Source organism: Centruroides sculpturatus, unplaced genomic scaffold (assembly GCF_000671375.1).
Source record: "Centruroides sculpturatus isolate CEXI.00-Female unplaced genomic scaffold, Cexi_2.0 scaffold736, whole genome shotgun sequence".
In the NCBI taxonomy this organism is placed as follows: Eukaryota; Metazoa; Arthropoda; class Arachnida; order Scorpiones; family Buthidae; genus Centruroides; species Centruroides sculpturatus.
The window spans coordinates 20,022-40,862 of record NW_019385055.1 but is presented as its reverse complement, the minus strand read 5'-3'; the positions used below and the strand labels follow the sequence as shown (position 1 = coordinate 40,862).

The following is a 20,841-nucleotide window of genomic DNA, read 5'->3' as shown; positions in this document are numbered from 1 at the left end:
CGTACAGCATGTACTGTATTAAATTACAGTAAAACCTCCATTTAACGAACAAAATTTCCGGTCCATATGTCATGTCCATAAAATTAACATCCTGTTAATTTTAAAATGCTTTTTATATGTAATTAAATTAACAAGTTATTTATTTATTTTTGCTCTTAACTTCACAACGAGAGTGTTTCCATACATCATCATCCGAAGACGAATTATTCATTAAATCGAAGTTTTACTGTATTATTATAATGTATAAATAAAATATTATTATATTATATTATAATGTACATTGAGTATATTATATAATTCATCTGCGAATAAAATGAGGTTTTAAATTTTTCCTTTAAGATAGAAATCTTTTTGTGAGTTAAATCGAGAGTCTAATAACTTAAAATATTTCACAACTTATTGAGAAATGTTATAAACGAAAAAAGTAATATGATTTTTTTTCCTGTTACCATATTACTTTCCTCAAATTACATCATTTTATAATCTTATCACGTGAAGATTTTTCCAGATACAATAGTGTAACATGATAACTTTTTCAATTTAACTTATTGATACTTGGAAAAAATATTATTATGTATACATACAATACTATTTAAAATCATTCAGCATTTATACGGTAGATAGTGAATGAAAATAACTATAGTAAACGTAAGTCGAAAACTCGACCTATTAACAGTTTTGTATGTTACTAGGCCAATCATGACTGACTTATGGCTTCTTCGTGTGACATGCGACGTGAAAAGAGAAAGTAATCTTGCCACATGTTTACCTTGATACTTACACAAGGTGTTCCTTGCGTCTTCTTTCCACTTCCATGTACTGTATGCTTGGTATTGCCATCTTAAAGCTTCACGGGGACTAAGCGAATTTGAATTAGGGAGTTCCATGTACTCTACAGACATTTTTCTTCGGAGGAATTGTTTTGGGCAAATATTTTCTTATAAAAGGTTGCTTTGGTGCTCTTGTTGACGAGGGCCCTGGCAATTATTCTTTTCCTCCATAGGATAACACGCCATTGTCTCTCGAAAACTCCGTGTCTTTGTCGTATTATTTATCTCAGAAACGGTCGTCATCAACTTATGTTTACTCAATATGGCGTATATTATCTACTATATAAATGCCGAATGTCTTTTTTAACACCCAATTTATAAAGGTGTTCATATACATTTTTTAAAGTATAAATAATTAAAATTTAACAATTAAATTAAAAAAGGAGAAAAACAAATTCATGTAAAAATATTCAAAAAATCGAACGAAATTTATTATACTTCACAGATTTGTTTACAATAAATTGTCATTTACGTAGAAAAAAGAAACAAAGGCTGAACTGAACTACAATGGAAATTCGATTATCCGAACTTTACTAGAGGTTTTTCGGATAATCCAGAAACTCGTTTGTTTCTGTGTTTTCGGTCATCAAGCACCGCGTATTTAAAGTTTCGTGAACTATAAATAGGATACTGTAATTCAATTACTGTATTTGAAAGTAAATTAATTTACTCAAACTCTAACGTAATGTTAAGTATATGACCCAGTTTCGCTATAATCGAAAAATAACGTAATAATTTCCACTTACATGAAGAGTTCGGTCTCTGTGTATTATACTTTGTGGCATATACAAAGTTACACATTCTAGTTTTTTTTTTTTTTGGTATTTTTACAGATAATCGAGTTTTTGCTGAGTGTCTATTGAATAAACAGTAAAAGATTACTGTAAAAAGGTGTTATTAATATAGAAATCAGTAAGATTGACGTGATTTAATAGGGAGAGTTAGTCAACTTTATTTATTTAGTTTTTAAACTAAAAATCTAACATGTCCTAATAATTAAGATAGATAAAAGATAAAATTTTTATTTTTTATGGGACTTTTGATTAGATTTAACACAACGTACCAAACTAGTATAGCCGATAGTAATCCGAAGAAAAATTTGAACTAATCCGTTAAGTAACCTGAAAACAAACATGTTATAAAAGACCTTGAACCGGTTATGTCATACGAACAGACAGGAAAGATTGTTAAAGATTCAGTGAACCAAGTGGATCGTTTAAAAGCAAATTATAAGTTTTCATCATAATTTAAATCAAACAAACAAACAGACATTCCTTTGTTCTTTCTTCTCATGTTTAATATTCAAGATGTAAGCTTTATTATTACTCGAAATTTTTAATTATAAAATTATTTATTAAATTTTATAATTATTAAAAAATATTCAAATATATTCACTTTATATTAAATAATATTTCATTAATTGAATCATAGTTTGATTGTCTATTTCTTACTTATTATTATAGAAATTTATTCAATGAAGTAATGCATATAGGCCTGTATGCATCACTCATTAGTTATTAAATTCTACTTACATTGTTTTATTATAGTTTACTTCAATTAATAGACTACATATTGAAGACATAATTTCATCATTAAATTTTTATTTAATTATTTAACTTTTTGGGTTTTTCACAAGCAGATTATAGAATACAGTATTGTATCAAAGCACCCCACGGTCGAGGGTGAAAGGTTACGTATCTCGATCACTTTTACGATTGTAATTTGTGGCATTTTTATTCGATTCTAGGGCGCAATTGCCCCATTTACTCATTTGCGGATACGAAAGTCTATACCTGTAACTAGAAATACATATTTTAACTACTGTCATAATGCATTATTTTTTTGCTACAATTCGATTATATATAATTGTATACCAATTAACTATATTTACTAATCTAATATGCACTTTTTAATGCCGCACGTCTGTATCAAAATTGAGATTTAAAAACAATAAAATACTTTAGCCTCTATAAGCTTTATGCCAAAATAAAACACAATTAATATATTAAAAACTCAGCAACAAGTTGCGTAACTTTCCCGGCAAGAGTTAAAATTGTGTGTGGCGTCATCTATTATGATACTTTATTTAAAAAAAACTTTTTAAATTATTATTATAAAATGGCATGAAGTTTAATTGTGAGGATAGAGATGACTTTTATTAAAAACCAAAATAATAATAATAAGGAATAAAATCTTCATTAAGTCCACTCACTCGAGATTTGACACATTGCCCCCTCTATCTCCCTACCCCCTTAATCTTTAACCACCGAAATTTAATAGCATCAATTTTCCTAATACACAAACCTTCCTGAAAAGTTTCAGAAATTTTCGACAGAAAGCATAGGATTTATTAAGCTTCAAACAGGGTGAACAAAATCGTGTTACAAACACAAATACACACTAACATCCATACATACAGGGGGAAAAAACTCGGAAATTCTAAATAATTTATCATAAATATAAACTTAAAAACGTAATTCAATGAATATTTTTTATTTATTAAGTTCTTGTCTTTAGCAAAATAATTTACTTTAATAAATAAATTTATGGAAAGCCTTGCTTGTCATCATTGTTAGTCGCTACTGTTGCTCAGTAATAATAACATCAATAAAGTAAAACTTTGATGATAAAATACTAATCAGTAAAACTAGATTTAATAAAAATCAAAAATTATTAACTATAAAATTTCATTCTTCTATTACTTTTCCTCTGAAAACCGGCTCTTCTACTAGAAATATAATGCTTTGTGTCATGAATATACGTGATAGGTCAAATATAAGGCGTCTACTTTAAATTAATGTAATTCTTAGAAAACATTTTAACTAGAATAATATTTTATGTATTAATTAACAAGCAAATGTAATACGATTATTTTTATACGTTAAGTTATAATTCCTTCATAAACACATGTTTCCTGTCATACCATTAACTTTATTGTTATCAATGAGCCATGTCAACTCTTGTATTAAACACACACTCTTACTTTTCTGTCTAAATGCTTGATTGTTTAATTAGACCTTTAAGACCTTTTAGATTGTTTAATTAATTAATAAACTAGATAATTTGTTATATTTTATACGAGCTTCCGAAAATTTGTTATAGTATACGGTATATCCGGTATAAATACGACCGTTTAGTTATACGTCTACATAGTACAATAAGTGTATATTTATCACAATGCTTGAAGTTATTTTGTATGATATATTTCTGGTTTTGATTTTAATGTTCTTGTAAATTTTATTTAAAATTATATACACTACAATACATATTAATATATAGTATATGAAATCTAACAGTTTTAAGCTTGAGAAAAAAGTTTATTTTTGATAAAAATCATTGTAACCAGTTAAAAATTTTTTAGCTATAAATAATATAAATATTTTATATACTTATATTATACTTCAATTCTTGAATATTAATATAAAGAGCTTAATAAAAATCTATTGTTTTAATCAACTGTATTTATCAGCCATTAATTATTTCTATTAATTTTACTTAGATAATTTTAAATTATGTATTAATAAATATTAAATAAATTTTCTAACCTTATATATTAATTTACGAGTAAAATGATAAAAATATTGTTTAACTGACTCACCAGTATTTAAAATATCAATAAATGTTACAATAGATTCAAATGGCAAATTTTATAGACACAAATTATCATTTATATATACTAATTTTAATGCCTTTAACCATTATAAATTAATACAAATCACTGAAACTCTTCAATCATCGAAGAGAATTCTTTCTATATAAAGTAACACAACACTCTGTTTAAAATACTACTTATATCCTCGCCATCTGGTGTCGCTTTCTCGTATTAATGTCAATGTCATTACAATAAGTTTTACAAGGTCAGTGATTCTAATGGAATACGTTTTTTTTTTTATCATTTTCCATAAAAACTAAGGCTTTCGGCTCTAACAACTTGACACGTGTCTCTTTATAATTAAACTAGAAACAATTTTATAATAAACACTAAATATTTCTCTATAGAAAAACTACAGAACTTTATATGGAAGGGCAGAACAAGTAAAATACTGTATATATATACTGTACAGTAAAACCGCTCGTAATAAACACTTTCTCCGTGTTATAGAGATGTTTGTAAGAAGAAAAGTCTATATTTGTATACCTGTTAAAATGCTGAGGTAACCAAACTTCTTTGGAAACGACCTCGCAGACAGTTTTCTAATGAATTGTGATGGAGACATTTCAACAGTGTTTTAAAAAGTTTATTTATGGTTTATAGATGCCCGTTGTATGAAGCTCAACGGGTTTTTATCACTCGTTTATAATGATTTTTTGGTATTTTCTAATTGTATCCTGTGTCTGTATATATATAATACCTTTCACGAGAAACAAATAAAATTATTTTGCAGGCCAGTGGACCGTTATAACTTCATGGAGTCCTGGTAAATTTAAATAAGGGGTCCCACTTCAGATATTTTTCTTCGAGGGAATTTCTTGGAAGAAATATTTTCTTATAAAAGATTGGTTTGGGATATAGTGGGGATCTAGGCAATTGCCCCTTTTGCACACGCACCACTGTTGAAGGCCAGCTAAGGCCCTAGAGCCGTGGTTTGGGATCCCCATAAAAATATAATACGATATACCTCGATTTTTTCGATTTAATTGGTACTGGAAATCGTCGTTAAGCCAGCCCTCCTGTTTTCCCTTAGTTCGATGTCGTAAAATAATACTACGTTCTTAGAAAAAAAGAGATTTAAATAATAAAATACCACACAAAGAGGCCTAACTAAACACACCACATCTATGTTTTAAAAATGTTTTACGTTGTAGAAGTTCGTTAATTCGGCACAAAAGGACCACAGATTATCTGACGTCTGTGTATTTTCATGACATTCAATAATTTTTATGGAATTTGAACGTTGCAGACATTGTTGTACACTTTGTTTCAGGTACTCACTGTATGCTTCCGATTTGTTTAAGCAAGCTCTTTAATAAGATGATACGGTGCTTAACTATGCTGTATAATTGAAAACCCTCTAAAAACGGTAATGAGCATGTTTAAAAGCCGGATGGCCAAGCAGTTAAGATGTCAGCCTGCCGCTCTAGGGGACCCTGGAACGAATATAGTCGGATTGAAAAATCCCAATAATTTTTGGGAGTGCTACATCATCACTCGGCCTCCTATCGTAGGCAAGGTCGAACCCAGGATATCCTTGATTAAAAGGCCCTCTTAGTGCCACAGAAAGGAAAAAGTAAACAAATGAACACGTTATTTCACAAAATCAATATTCAAATGTCCTACTGACTACTATATCTTCTGAAACTGGTTTATTGAACTGCAATTTGAAAAATTGGAGACCTATAAATTCTCACTGTCATTCTCTATCTGTCTTTCCTTAATCTCGAGAACGGAGTCAGATCGATAAATTTCGAGACCAGATATGGAAACACCAGGAGCAGGAGAACCCGATTAACTATACAGGAACTTCCGGTGCAAACCGGAAGTTACGTTATTTCAATTCGAAAATTTTCCCCTGAAAGGATTTAGATAGGTGACCTGCGCGACTCTATTGCTAACGGAAAGGTATGATGTACAGGGGCTTATTAGTTGTCACAATAAATAATTGCTGATTCACATAATACATATAAATTTCGAGGCGTTGGTAAAATATCAATGACTCATCCTTACCTACAGACGAATAAACAATATTAATTTAGAACAATAAAATAATCAATAACGATTGTTTTCTCATTATATAAGGACATTCGATAAGATTACTTGCTCTAATAATGATATCATATAGATTATAATCTATAATATAATCGAGACGGGTTGATGATAATGATAATAATAATAAGTGCAGAGCCCAAACGGTTAGGAGTTAAAAGTTGAAATTTGATACATAGATAGGGTACGTCACGAAAACGCACACTAAGAAGGGATTTTTCGAAATTCTTCCCGGGGGGAGAGAAAGACAGGATTAAGGCTTAACACTTCCATCAACAATGGAAGTGTTAAGTAACAATGGCGGTGTTAGGTAACAATGGAAGTGTTAAGTAACAATGGAAGTTTTAAGTAACAATGGAAGTGTTACGTAACAATGGTATTGTTAAGAGAAAGCGACGTGCAAGATTTACAGGCGCAGATGCAGTTCTTTCGTTTTTGCGGGAAATCGAACATATTTTTAGAACCATCTAAAAGTTCTCTAATTAGTCTGGAAACAAGGGGACTCAATTCTTGCATTCTGTGAAAACGGGTAAGGTTGACTGTAACGTAATAATCTTTATCTTAGTTATCGTTACTTTTGCCCGAGCAACGCCGGGCCCACCTGCTAGTTTAAAACATATCTTCCTTGTACACTACAACTAAAATAAACTCTTGTTGGACAGTATTTTAAATTAATTAAATATCAAATAGCTGACACAGTACATCTACTTAGGGGAAGGAATGGCAAGATGGAAAGGGTGGGCAAGATGGAAACTACCGGTACTTACCCACCCCGAACCGCGCGACATAGTACCCGAATCTCCATGCACACAGAGACACCCGGATATCTTGTATTTACGAATGGCGACTCAGACAGGTTGGTGCCACCAAGTGACGTGTTCAAGTATTTCTTATTTCGCAGCAGATTATTACGCAATCATTAGACTTTTGCAGTGTTATTATTTATATCTACAAGGTAAGTATTGCTATTTTGTTTTTATACAAAATACCTATTAGGAATAGATTGAATGAATTGATATTTAAAGAGGAAAAAAATTCAAGGATTTTTAAAGCGTTGATATTATTATTGGTAAAGGGGATTTGGGCAAGATGAAAAATTGCATTTTAGGGCAAGATGGAATAGTTTCCATGTTGCCCGCGCGCAATTATTTTGATTTATGTTTTCAATTTATCTAACTAGTTGAGGATGTAATTGTTTTTAGATGATGAACAAGTATATAAGAAAGAGCAACAGAAGTTCTTGGACTGAAGAAACTGCAGGTTGCGATGGATGAAGGTTTTGTGTATTATGTGGAGAACCATATGTGGAACCGCCCACATAGGACTGGGTACAGTGTCCAGTGTGTTGTGGTTGGGCACATGAACTATGTTCAGACACAAAAGATGGATGATTTTTATGTGTCAATTGTAAAATGTAGGGATATCCTATGTATTCCATCTTGCCTTCAGGGTGAGGGCAAGATGGAATTTTTGACATTTTTACTTCATGATTCCTAACATATTTTATACTTAATATTAATTATTTTTAATTACACAATTTTTTAACCATCTAAGATCTCTGTCGAGACTGATTAAAATGAAAGCTTTATATTATGTTGTTTTATGTTTTTTACATCATAAAGTTAAATNAGCTGCAGTAGGTAGATGAAGGGGATTGTGTGTCGTATTTCGAGTAGGGTCGGACTCAACGTCGTTTTTCCTCGTTATTAGCATTCACAACTTTTTAAAATAAAATCCGTCTCTACCTTCGAAGTTAAGCTTTTTGTCGTTTTATAATAATTAAAAATATAAAAAGTTTTTAAATAAAATGCCGCGGCAGATGGCGCCACATACGCGGTTTTAAATCGTTATTAGCATATACAACTTTTTAAAATAAAATCTTATAACAGATGGATATTAACTAGTGATGTAACGAATATTCGGTTACTATTTGGTATTCGGCCTACTCGGCCTATTTTTCGCTATTCGGCCGAATACCGTATATTTAATCACTATTCGGCCGAATACCGAATACCTAAAAACAGGAGTAAGAAATAACAAAAACATAGTAAATTAATCATTTTGGTATTTAGATTTAATGTTATCGGGTTAGTGTTGTTTGTTTATATTTATTTATAACTTATAACATGCACAAAATAAAGAAAATAATATTAGTCACATGTATTCGCAATTTCAGCACACGTACACACCTATTCGTTCGAGAATCGTCGCACATCTGAGGTCTGACCCTGACTATCCTTCTTTTTTAGCGCTCTTTCCTTTCTCTTTCCTCTATCGCTATAGGCCACGTATGCATACATCATAATAGCGCTCACGATACTTTCGACTCCTCACTTTTCCGTCGTAGATTTCCAATTAAGTGACTCATAGCCTGGTGATAAGGGAGAAAAGAGACAGATAGGACGTAGGTATAAGTCACAGTTATGATTTCACAGATTCGAAACAGCTTGGTAGCCCGAACGACCCCAGGCTTTCGCCCGTGCATGCTAAGCGTCTTTCATTACAAGCATTTAGCTTTCCGAAGTCTATGACAACAATTGTTTGACATTGACAGCCGCGAATTTCGCGCCAATAAGCTGCCTCGACTTGTTCGATTATGTTATCAACTCAATTTCATATTTATTTTCACATTTTCACTTCGCGGTCCTTCTCTGTTCTTTTTCCGTTATTTACATGTGTAGGTCATTTCATTGTTATCCACATTTGATATCATCACTTATCACATACGGCCATGACGGTCTTGTCTGTCCACTACAACTGTAAGAATTAACGCGATTGGAGAAGCGTAGTGACAGTGGGCCAATGGAGAGCGGGGTCCTTACCATAATGCGGTTTGCGCCCCAATTTTCGTACATGCGTTAATCAAGCCGAATAGTTTGGCCGAATATACTATTCGTTGCAACACTAATATTAACTCTTGTCGAGAAAGTTACGAAATTCGTTGCTGGATTTTTACATTTCTGAATAGCGTAATGTTATAACAAAACGTCGTCTCGTAAATATGTTCGTTTTAAATAATTTTAAGTGAATATCTGTTAATACTGCGACAATATTGTGCAGTACGTGTATACACTAGTGAATCTTTATAACTTAATCTAATTGATGCCTGATGTTCTTTAAATTTTATTTTCGATTGCCTGTTTCTCCGATTTAAGGTACGAGCACTCAAAAGCATATACAGTACCGATTTGTTCTAAAATATTAATCTTAATATTTGGTTTCGATGTAGGTTTGAAGCGAGGGCAAGATGGCCGACCGGTTAAGGTGTCAGCTTACCTCTTGGGGGGGCCGGGTTCGGATACGAACCCGGTCCCGCGAAAAATTCCTGGGGAAAACCCCAGGAATTTTTCGCGAGTGATCTATCCGGATATGTTGTCGTGGTTATAATTTGGCTATGGGAGGGCGGGAGGATTAGAAGATATTTCAATTGTTTACAATATTTTCAATAAAATAATTACAAATGTATCAAGTAATTTACAATTTTAAGTACAGTACTTAACTCACGTAAACTGCTCATACTATATTTTGTGTTATTACAGCACCCCGGTTGAAACAACTGATTTAGAGGTTTTAGTACGAAATTTTATTTTATAAATAACAACTGTAATTTAATACAATTTAATGTTTTACTTAGAAATATTTTGAAACACGCAGTAAATATTTTTATCTACATCATGTTAACGATTCCTTGAAATTGAATTCAACGGGAATCAAGGGAATAATTATGTAATTAGCGTTTCGTTTTATCTCATTTTGTTTTTCTTTAACTCCAATATTTCGTGTTGGTGAATGAAACTAATGTTGATTTATTATATTAGGTTTTATGAAATTTATAAACACTTTTTATTTAGAGATATTTTGACTTTTGAATTTGTAGAAATTAATATATATACATTTATTTATCATAAAAAGGAAAACACAAATATAACTCTTGCAAAACAGGTTTTACTTTCTTAGCTGTTATATGTAACAGAAGGAAAGTATGGCGATCGGCCAAAAAAAATTAACCCCTCTCCCCATGTTTATATTTTTGGACTCGGGAGACATTTGGAACGTTGAGAAATGCAAACAATTTGGATATTTTTTAAATGTAATTATAAAATTTTATGAATAGTTTATGAAATAAATTCAGTGTTTTCCCAGTTTTGATTTAGATCACTTTCATAATCATCGGCAAATATACGTATGTATAAAGAATTATGTATATTCAGTGATGCATTATAACTTCATAGATCCAGGCAAATATGAATTAAGAAACCTCCATGTAGTGTTGACTTCAGGCATTTTTCTTCCAGGAAATTTTTTGAGGGAAATATTTTCATATAAAAGATTGGTTTGGGGCCCATTGTTAGCGAGGATTTCCTAGGCAATTTCCTATTTTTTTCCATAGGATAACGTGCGACTGTGTATATTAAGTTATTAAATATGCATATAGGGGAGATCGGGGCAAGATCGGCATGTTAAGCTTTACTTAAATTTTGTGTAATAAATACTGCTGTAAACTGAAAAAAAAGCTTTGCATATTGTCTATTGGAATGTTACCTTACTATAGAACTGGTTAAAATCAGTTTGGAAATAAAAATAATTAAAATAATTACAACTTTACAAGAAGAGAGAAATTGACGAAGTTGCCCCGGGTATAGGGGCAAGATCGGCAACTTCTCTCTTTTTGTAAAGTTGTAATTATTTTAATTATTTTTATTAAAGTTGCCCCTGGTATAGGGGCAACAGTAATGGGGCAAGATAGGCACGTATATAAAATTATGTTATTAACAATGTATAAGTTGGAATTCACTATTAAAACAAAGAAATACAAATCCAACACCCATTTAATATTATTACAACGAAATGCAAGTTCAAAGACATATATACATGAATAACAAATGCAAACATGTTTTCATTTATCATCTGTTTGATTTTTATCCTTTGCTTCTAATGTGGCTTTATGTTGCCGATCTTACCCCGCTAGTCATGATTTCGAAACATTAAGTACAACCCTGAGAACAGAATGCCAAGCCACGATCTGGCCACGTGAATAAGTTGAAGTTACATCCTTCTAACAGGAAAAGTAACTTTCGTTATCATGGAATTATAACAAAACCTGCCAATTCAATATAAATGGAAAAAAAATATTATATGGAATTGAACGAAAATGAAAATTTGCTTGATAATTCAACTACGCTTGTTGGAGAACAATAAAAACACTACACTCAACAAGCCACTAATAAAACTCAACTGCCTAACCTATAACCAAAGTCTCCTTTTAATTTGTTTTTTTAAAAATGCGCTTGACAAACTTGCCCCGCATGCCGAAGTTGCCCCGATCTCCCCTATTAAATTTTAATTTTAATAATTATATGATTTTTAAATTTTTTATTGCTTGATTTTTACATAATTTTGCATTTCAAAATATTTTTAAAATTTTAAGTTCATTTTGATTATTATGAGAAGTAAGTTTTACAATTAGCCTATGGCAAAAAATTCCTATAATATTTAGCCTGTAGCTACGATAAGAAATGATAGTAGGCACGCTATTTCCGGTAATTAAAATCCTTGAAGCTGAATAAATAAAACAAAATCGTATCAAGGTTACATAATTAAATTAATTGCCACCTGTTTTCCGATCCGCACTTTTATTTGGATGTTTTTGGACTCAAAAATTGCAGTACGCATTAGAATCGAGCAAAAAGTCCACTTAATGCATCCTTTTCGCTTCGTTTGCTCTTCCTTCTGCTGGCAATTCGCATTTACAGTATTATGATGTTGGTATAGACAAGGTACAGTACAGTATCTAGTAAATTTCATGCTTGTATTTATAAGTACACATCGAAGTAAAATCTCGCTGTGAAAACGTAGTGTGCGTGTGTAATTGTTTAATATGTATTTTGGTTGCGATTTTGTAAGGGTCCTCAGATCCTCTACCTAATAATAGAGTCATAAATAAATACTGTACATTCGAAAATCATAGAGCATTATAAACTTAGCTAAAACGGCTTTTTAAAAATGCATTTACAGGTATACCTCGCCTTACGTCGTTAATTGGTTCCAGGAAAACGACTTAAGTCGAAAAACGACGTAAGTCGAGGTATGCCTGTATTACTGTTTATATGCTTTAAGTTTTACTTTTCCGGCTGTTGTATATAAAAGAGAAAAAGTATGGCGATCGATCAAAAAATGACTTCCCCTCCAAGATTTTTACATTTCTAGACTATGAACATCTTGAAACGTCGAGAAATGCAAAAACATTGGGGAGAAGAGTAATTTCTGTATGTATTTATGTTAGTGTATATGCTTGTGGGTGGGTGTGGCACGATTTTGTTCACTCTTGTTGAAGCTTAATAACTCCTGTGCTATTTGTCCAAAATTTCTGATATTTTTCTCGGTGGTTTTTTTTATTATGGGAATGATACTATTAAATTTTGGTAGTTAAAGGTCGAGGGGTGAGAAAATAATGGGGGTCGTGTGTATCTCCAGTAGGATCGGACTTAATGACGATTTTACTTATTAAACAACTCTTTGCTGGTTTGTTTTAATGTATTTTTAATATAAGGCGCGCATTATATTCTCAAGTTCGATTTTTTACGTCTCGAAAATCAGGTACGCATTGAAATCAAGAAAACATGATCTAATTTAACGTCACCATCAATCTGACACACAAATTACACGTTACACATTCTGAGTAAATTCAAAAATTAAATTTTTTACTAACTAAATGTAATAAATTAAAAAGTTTAAAAGTTTATAATTTAATCACAATTTATAAAATATTTCCAGTTAAAGTTTTTCCTTGAGGCACTTTGCCTTGGCTTATTGCCTAAGTGACTCGTCAATTAATCAATCATATTTTTTTTTACATAACACGTACTTTAAAACTAAAATATCTATATTAAAAATTTAAATATATTTAAATGAAATGATTGCATCTTAGAAAATTCTCTAAAATTACAAAGAATTTATATAGTTATACTGTATTTACAAATTTTGTATAAGTTTAAACGTCTTAAACCAGTTTTTAATTGTTAAACTTAATGAATCTTAATATTGATTTTTAAAAAGTTGGCTAACGATTAATTTTTAATTATAATTAAATGGAAAAAATTAAAAATCGTTATTATTATTATTATTATTATTATTATTATTATTATTATTATTTTAATTCAATTATATTATCGATTATTTACAAGCAAAAAACTTAAAAAAAAATTCCAGCAACGAGTTGCTTAACTTTCTCGGCAACATTTAGTAGAGTCATCTGTCATCATATTGTATTTAAAAACTTTTTATATTTTTAACTATAATAAAACGGCAAATAGCTTAATTTTGAGGGTAGAAATGCGTTTTATAAAAATTTGTAAATGCTAATAACAAGTAAAATCCATTAAGTCCGACCCTACTGGATATATACACGACCCTCATTATCTCCCCACCTCCTCGACCTTTAACCATCAAAATTTAATAGCATCAATCACCCTAATAATCAAATCTTTCTGAAAAAATTCAGAAATTTTCGACAAAAACCACAGGAGTTATTAAGCTTCAAACAGGGTAAACAACGTCGTGGCCTCCCCACAAACACACACTAACATTCGTACATATAGATAAAACCTCCGATTTTTTGCATTTCTCGACGTTTCAAGATTCCTGAGTCCAAAAATGTAAAAATCTTGGGAGGAGGTCATTTTTTTGACCGATCGTCACTGTTAACTGATTTACTGGCCACAATTCTCGAGCATTTATAATTAGTTAAAACATAAAAAATGACAACTTCTCTCTCTTTTTCCTATTATAAGATAAGGATAAGGACCGCGATTATTAAGCTATTATTGTAGAAAAGTTTAGTTCATTTTTGTATATTAAATGTTTTTTTAAGAAATACTTAAGCTATCACCTGGATCTAGGTTACTTCATTTGCTATGATTTATAACTCATATATCTTTATGAAAATATTAACTTTAAATTATCATTTATGGGGTTTGATTTTGGTTACGATCAGTGCCAGATTTATATTTGTTTAGGCCCTAAGCTAACAAAAAATTGAGACCTCATCCCTAATTTTTTTAATTGTATGAAAAAGCATATATGTCTGTTTATACAGGTTATTAATATAAAGCGGTCTTTATTAAATTATTTAACTTTAAAACGTGTACAGTATAAATTAAACAAAATATAATATAAAATAGAGGCCACTTGCTGAAGCCTCAAGCTTTAGCTTAATGGTGAATCCGGCACTGGTTACGACAACGTGATGTCTCCTGGAAGGTCTTATATGAGAAACGGGTCCCTATTTAGTGTTATAATCGTCAAGAAAACAGAGAAAACTTCTTGGCCCAACTTGTTGTAGAGGCGCAAACCCATGGCCAACTATCAGTGCTCAGTGGTTTCATCCACTTGGCTACTGGTGGGCATTCATTCATGGGGATCTCCTTAATTACAGCACATTATATTTGTCATAGATGTATTAAACCGTGTCTAATAATCCTAGATAAGTCACAAAAATCTTAAAATTCTTAAACTTTCTGATTGAGTTCGTATTGAGAGATTGTACTTGTATTGAGAGATTGTACTTGTATTGAGAGATTGAGACTTGTAATTAAAAAAGAAAACAATAAAATATCGATTAGAAGATAAAACAGTCTTCCATAAATCAGAGCATTCAACTTACTCATACAAAGCATTATCTTATAATTATAATTAAAATCCTTCAATAATAAGAACCGTAGTGACCGAGTGGAAAGAACCACTGAACACTAGTCGCAGGCTGGCTGCTTTGAGTTTTTCGGGTTTTCTTCCCCTACCTAACATCTAAATAGGAAACAGTGTCCAATCAAAAATCTTTCCAGTAGACATCTCCCTTCGCAGATGGCTCATAAGGTATTCCATCAAACAACCAGAACAAAATTTCAAAAAAACAGTTTTAAAATTTCATAGATTTCTATTAAAATTAGTTTGGCATTTATTATGTTCATTTTATTAACTGAAAAATCAATTTAATATAGTATTTTTCAACCTTTTCTGAATAGTTGCACCCCTATTCTTTATTAATGTAGAGTTTTAGTAATACACGTTATGATACTGCATTAAATAATAATGTGATGAATTACCCGTATAAGTGTAAAAATTAATTTTAGGNCAGATATGGAAAGCCTAGGGGCAGGAGGCTCCAATTAACTATATAAGAACTTCCGATGCAAACATGAAATAATGTTATTTCAATTCAAAAATGTTCACCTAAAAGATGTTAGATAGATGATCAGTACGACTCTATTGTTAAAGGGAAAACTATGGTGTACAAGGGCAAGCCACTGCTAATTTGAGATGGAGAGCATATATTTTAAATTAAATAAATTAAAAATATGATTAAAAATTGCAACCCGGCATTGTCACCATGCTACAAGAAATAATTGCACGTCATACTTATTACCTTATAGTTTTCAATCTTATAAATCAAGTGAATAATTTTATTTCTACGAATAATATTTCAAAAAAAAAAACTAGACTTAAAAATTGTTTTGAATTATTATTTTGTATATCAACTTTTTATTCGTACTTAGATTTCCGTGCAAATGATATTCATATATTAAACCCTAGCGATGGTCGGAAAATTTAATATTGCATCCTTGACATAATAAAATATGTGAGTAAATTTAGGTCACAGAAAATAATTCATATTCTAATAAATTTTATATTTCTTTTAAATCTGTTTTATATTCGCTCACATTCTTTCATATTCAATAAAAAATAGAGGTTGACCTCCTCCTGATGGTCCTTTAAAAGGCTTTTACATATTACGTGTACAAACATGTATATGCATAAACACGTGTTTTACTTGTAATTTGAGTAATGTAACACTTGAAAATATTATTAAACTTTTATAATTTCGGAAATTTATAAAATATTTCTTGTTTAATTACTGCCAATTAGAATAAAAGAGTATTTGAAGAAACTAAATATGTATATTTGCTGCACCATGTCATCACAATACATGGGAAATATGCCAAGGAAAAGTGCCTCCAGGAAGGACTTTTTGTAGAAACTGGTCCCTATTTATATGTTAGACACGTGAAACTCCACGTGGCAGTCTTTTGGCATGCAACCACTATCAGTATTCAGCCCACTTTATCTATTCCACTAGTGAGGCTGAATATGTATACGTATATTCACTTCTTACCACACAAATTTTTTCACATAACATGAGAATTATTAATATTAGTAATATAACCTTGCAATACAGGAATTAATTACGAAACTTTATGATTGTCTTGTGGATGAATAGGATTGATCTTATTTCTCATCCATCGTGGCATTATGCTCATTACGATTCTCATTCAAGCCAACCTCATCTACTTAACTTCTGTGTGCCGTTGCCACTCGGTTTTAAAATTAAATTTAGAAATCACTCTTCACTTTTTTTATTCATTTTAATAGTTGAATTATTTATTTACTAGTTTTTATTTTTGGATTTAATTTGTGTTTTTTCATTCATTCTATACAACAAGGTAGTCATGCAATATGCTAATTTATAAAACCGCTTATTAAGTGCGATTTTGTTTTCTTATTTTGAAATTGTTGCGAAAGTTCTTTCAAGGATTTACTTTTATAAATGCTCAAAAATTGATAATATATTTAATAAGATACTTTTCGCGTGATAAAGCGAAAACCTGCTTCTCGTAGCGTAAAATGCGTGGATCGAATATGAATTCGAATACAAAATTAACGAATAAGAAAATAATCTGGACATATCTATTCATCATATTCTTATCATATTTCCCAATTTTTTACGAGAATAAACTTTGAATGAAAATTTAAAGAAAGACTTTCCCAAAAAAATTTCTCCGAAAAAAATTACCTTAAGTCAGCATTGTACATGGTATCCCCTAATTCGAATTTGCTCTGGCCTTAAGAAGCAATAACGCGCTATTAATTGACTATTGAACACAAGACTGTGTTATTAATTAAACACTTGGCGTTTTCCTCTTTATTCAGTTGATAGGGGCACTTTTACACGTTTCGGGCTCTTTGCCCCTCATCAGTCAACTGATAAGAAAGAACATATACAATATTGGATTATTACATTTTCCAAATTAAATAGTACAGACTCAATTCAAAAACATGTATATTTTAAAAACGTACCATTAAACACGCAATGTATGCAATAACACTTATACAGCACAAGTTCACGTTTTCCTTACTGGGAGGATAAGTTGACTACATCAACGTTATAAAATCTACGTACATCTGATTAATGGTTGTATTAATGGAACAAGACTTTTTAAAAGATTCGAATTCTAGGCTATTTACATTCCTTTTAATAGCAATATCTAAATAATTTATACTATTGCTGACAATATCTTTTTCTTCTATCTTAAACTTGATTCCTTTATGTATATTATTTACAATTATTTCTATCTGTTTAATTGTAATTTCAGTATTGTCCTATATGATCAGAATGTCGTCAACGTATCGTTTATAAAATTTTATTCCTTGTATTTTGTTAATCTTTTCGTCTATATCTATCATCACTATTTCAGCAAGTTTTGGTCCTATGACAGATCCCATACTGATACCTTCATTTTGAGTATAATAGTTTCCATCAATTTCGAAATAGTTACTTCTATAAGAAAACTCTATTAGGTCTATTATTTCTGGTTCTATATTAATATGTTTTAGTGTTTCTTCAACTATTTCCCATGACACAAAGGGGTACATATCAATAATGTCTAAACTGGCAGTTCTAAAACTTTTTTCTATTTTTATATCTGTGATGTCTTGTAGAAGCTCGTCTGCATTAGATATGGCAAATCTGGAATTTTGATTACATTTAAGTAAGACCCGAAATTTATTCTAAAATGGTAATTCAAAGTGCCATTTTAGAATAAATTTTTCCATGCTCCTTTAAACACATATTATTAAGTCTTACATTTGTCAAGTTGAGAGATTTAGGAAGTACAACAATTGAGTAAGACAAGAAGCTTTGAGCACTTCATGAAAGTATGATTATTGTCTCAATGTACATAATTAATTGTATTAAATGTATTATTTGTTCACGTAAGTTACTTAATTAGTAAAAATCAATTAATATAAAAAAGTTTAATATTTTACTTCCTTTGAAAACTACACTGCTAGCCATTAAAATTGCAACACCAGGAAGGAATGATCGTATGAACGTCAAAATCATATGAAAATAAGAAGAGGTTGGGATATGCAAATGATTAGTATTTCAGTGCATTTAGACAATGCAGGAGGGACAAACGACATCTGAAGCACTGCATAAAAGAAAAGTTGTGCAGTGGATTTCAGAAATCGCTTTGTAAGGTCGGGGTTTCATCAGAATATCGTGTTATGCCTCGAATAAGAAGAAGAAATGCTTACCAGCAAGTGTTGGAATTCGATAGAGGCAGGATCATTGCCTATTGAGAGTGTGGATTATCGTTCCGTGATATTGCCACTCGCACTGGTCGAAATCCAACCACTGTCATGCGAATATGGAATTGATGGATTGCTGAGGGTCTTACTGAACAGCATGCAGGATCTCAATGCCCTCCCATGACTAATGCCTAAGAGGACAGACATATTGTGATGACTAATGCCTAAGAGGACAAACATATTGACAGACATATTATACAAAACCGTACAACCACATCACGGACCATTAGTCAGGAAATGAGCTTGTTTGCAGCACGTTCAGTATCCGCTCGTACGGTGCGACGACGTTTGCAACAGCATGGACTGTCAGCACGGCGACCATTACTTCGGCTTTCCTTGACAATGCAGCATAGAGAGAGACGGCGACTCTGGTGTGCCCAACGACAAAGCTAGATACAGGAGTGGCACAATGTCGTCTTTTCAGACGTGTCCCAGTTCTGCGTGTAGCATTCTGATGGTCGTATACGTGTCTAGGCTCCGAGCAGATCGCTCGTCGCCTGCTTGCATTTGATATTGGCTTAGGGGCCCTGCACTTGGTGTGATGATATGGGCAGCCATTGGGTACGCGACACGCACATCTCTAGTTAAGATCGATGGTAATTTGAATGCAGATTGATACATTTCTGACATCTTACATCCAGTGGTTGTGGCCTATCTTCGAGGCCTGCAAAATGCCATCTTCCAACAAGATAATGCAAGACCTCATGTTGCACGTCGTGTTCTAACCTTCTTTGATACAGAGGATATTCAATTGTTGCCAGGCCTGCACGGTCGCCAGATCTCTCACCAATTGAAAACATCTGGTCATGGGTTGTTGAGAGACTGGCCCGCCACCCCTCTCCTGCTAATACAGTTGATGAAGTGTAGCATAGACTTGAAGCAGCATGGAATGAGTTGCCTGTTTCTGTCATCCAAGTCCAGTTCGACCCCATGCTTAAACGGATAAAGGCTGTTTTAGCCACCAGGGATGGCAACTGTGTCTACTAATTTCACGCCCCTATAAACCCCAAACTGCTTATAAATTTAATCATTTTGTCTTTATGCCATACTGTTTATGTACAGTACAATAAATATCTTTTTTTATTTGCTTTCCTTTTTGGTGTTGCAATTTTAATGGCCAGCAGTGTATAAAAACTGAAGAGAGAACAGAATCTATGATTAAATCCATGCTTCAATCCATGGATATTATAGACTCGTCCATAAATTACGTAACGCTATTCTTATACTTTTCAACTATCATCCACCCCCTGTAACGCTCCGTAATGCTATGATATATAACCATTTCCGAAATTATGTAACCATATCCACGATCAACCTTCTTATAAAGAATACACACAGCACGAGAATTACCGAAGGTTACATTATTTTAATCGTATAAAGCAGTAACGTTAAACAATACGGTTCGCTACAAAACTGAATTATTCCGTTACTGAAAGGATGAGAATCGTAACATCACGTAACGTTTTTGTAAACATCTACTCCTTTCTAACGCATCGTAAACAATTAACTGCATACCATGGGTACTTACACCCTCAAACGAGTTAATGGGTCAAATGGGTACTTACACCCTCACTGGGCTCGAGTAAAAATTTTCATAAATTATATTCGTAAAATCGATTGAGATACGTAACCTTACATTCTCGACAATGGGAAGCTGTGATGCAACACTGTATCTATAAACTACTCGTAAAAAACCCCGGAAAAATTAAATAAAAATTTATTAATGTAATTAATTATTTGATTTAAAAAAAATTTTCTGCAGACGCCCATGCTGCATACCAATCCCATTCATACCTACTTTACGTAGTTTACTAACAGTACAATATAAATATATTAAACTACCATATCGAGATATCGTGATTTTTATTAAAATTACTCTGTTAT

General features: G+C 31.8%; 1 protein-coding gene across 2 annotated transcripts in view; it reads right to left on the bottom strand.

Moving 5' to 3' along the window:
* The window catches only part of LOC111634015 (patched domain-containing protein 3-like), a 35,278-nt gene that overhangs the window by 7,209 nt on the left and 7,228 nt on the right, over positions 1-20,841 (bottom strand). The window contains exon 1 of one of the 2 annotated variants that reach the window (XM_023378692.1): positions 4,429-4,589. The exons of the other annotated variant lie outside the window; for it this stretch is intronic. The gene's annotated coding sequence lies outside the window, so the exon portion shown is untranslated. Of the gene's footprint in view, positions 1-4,428; positions 4,590-20,841 lie in introns of those variants that run through there. 2 annotated transcript variants of the gene reach the window in all.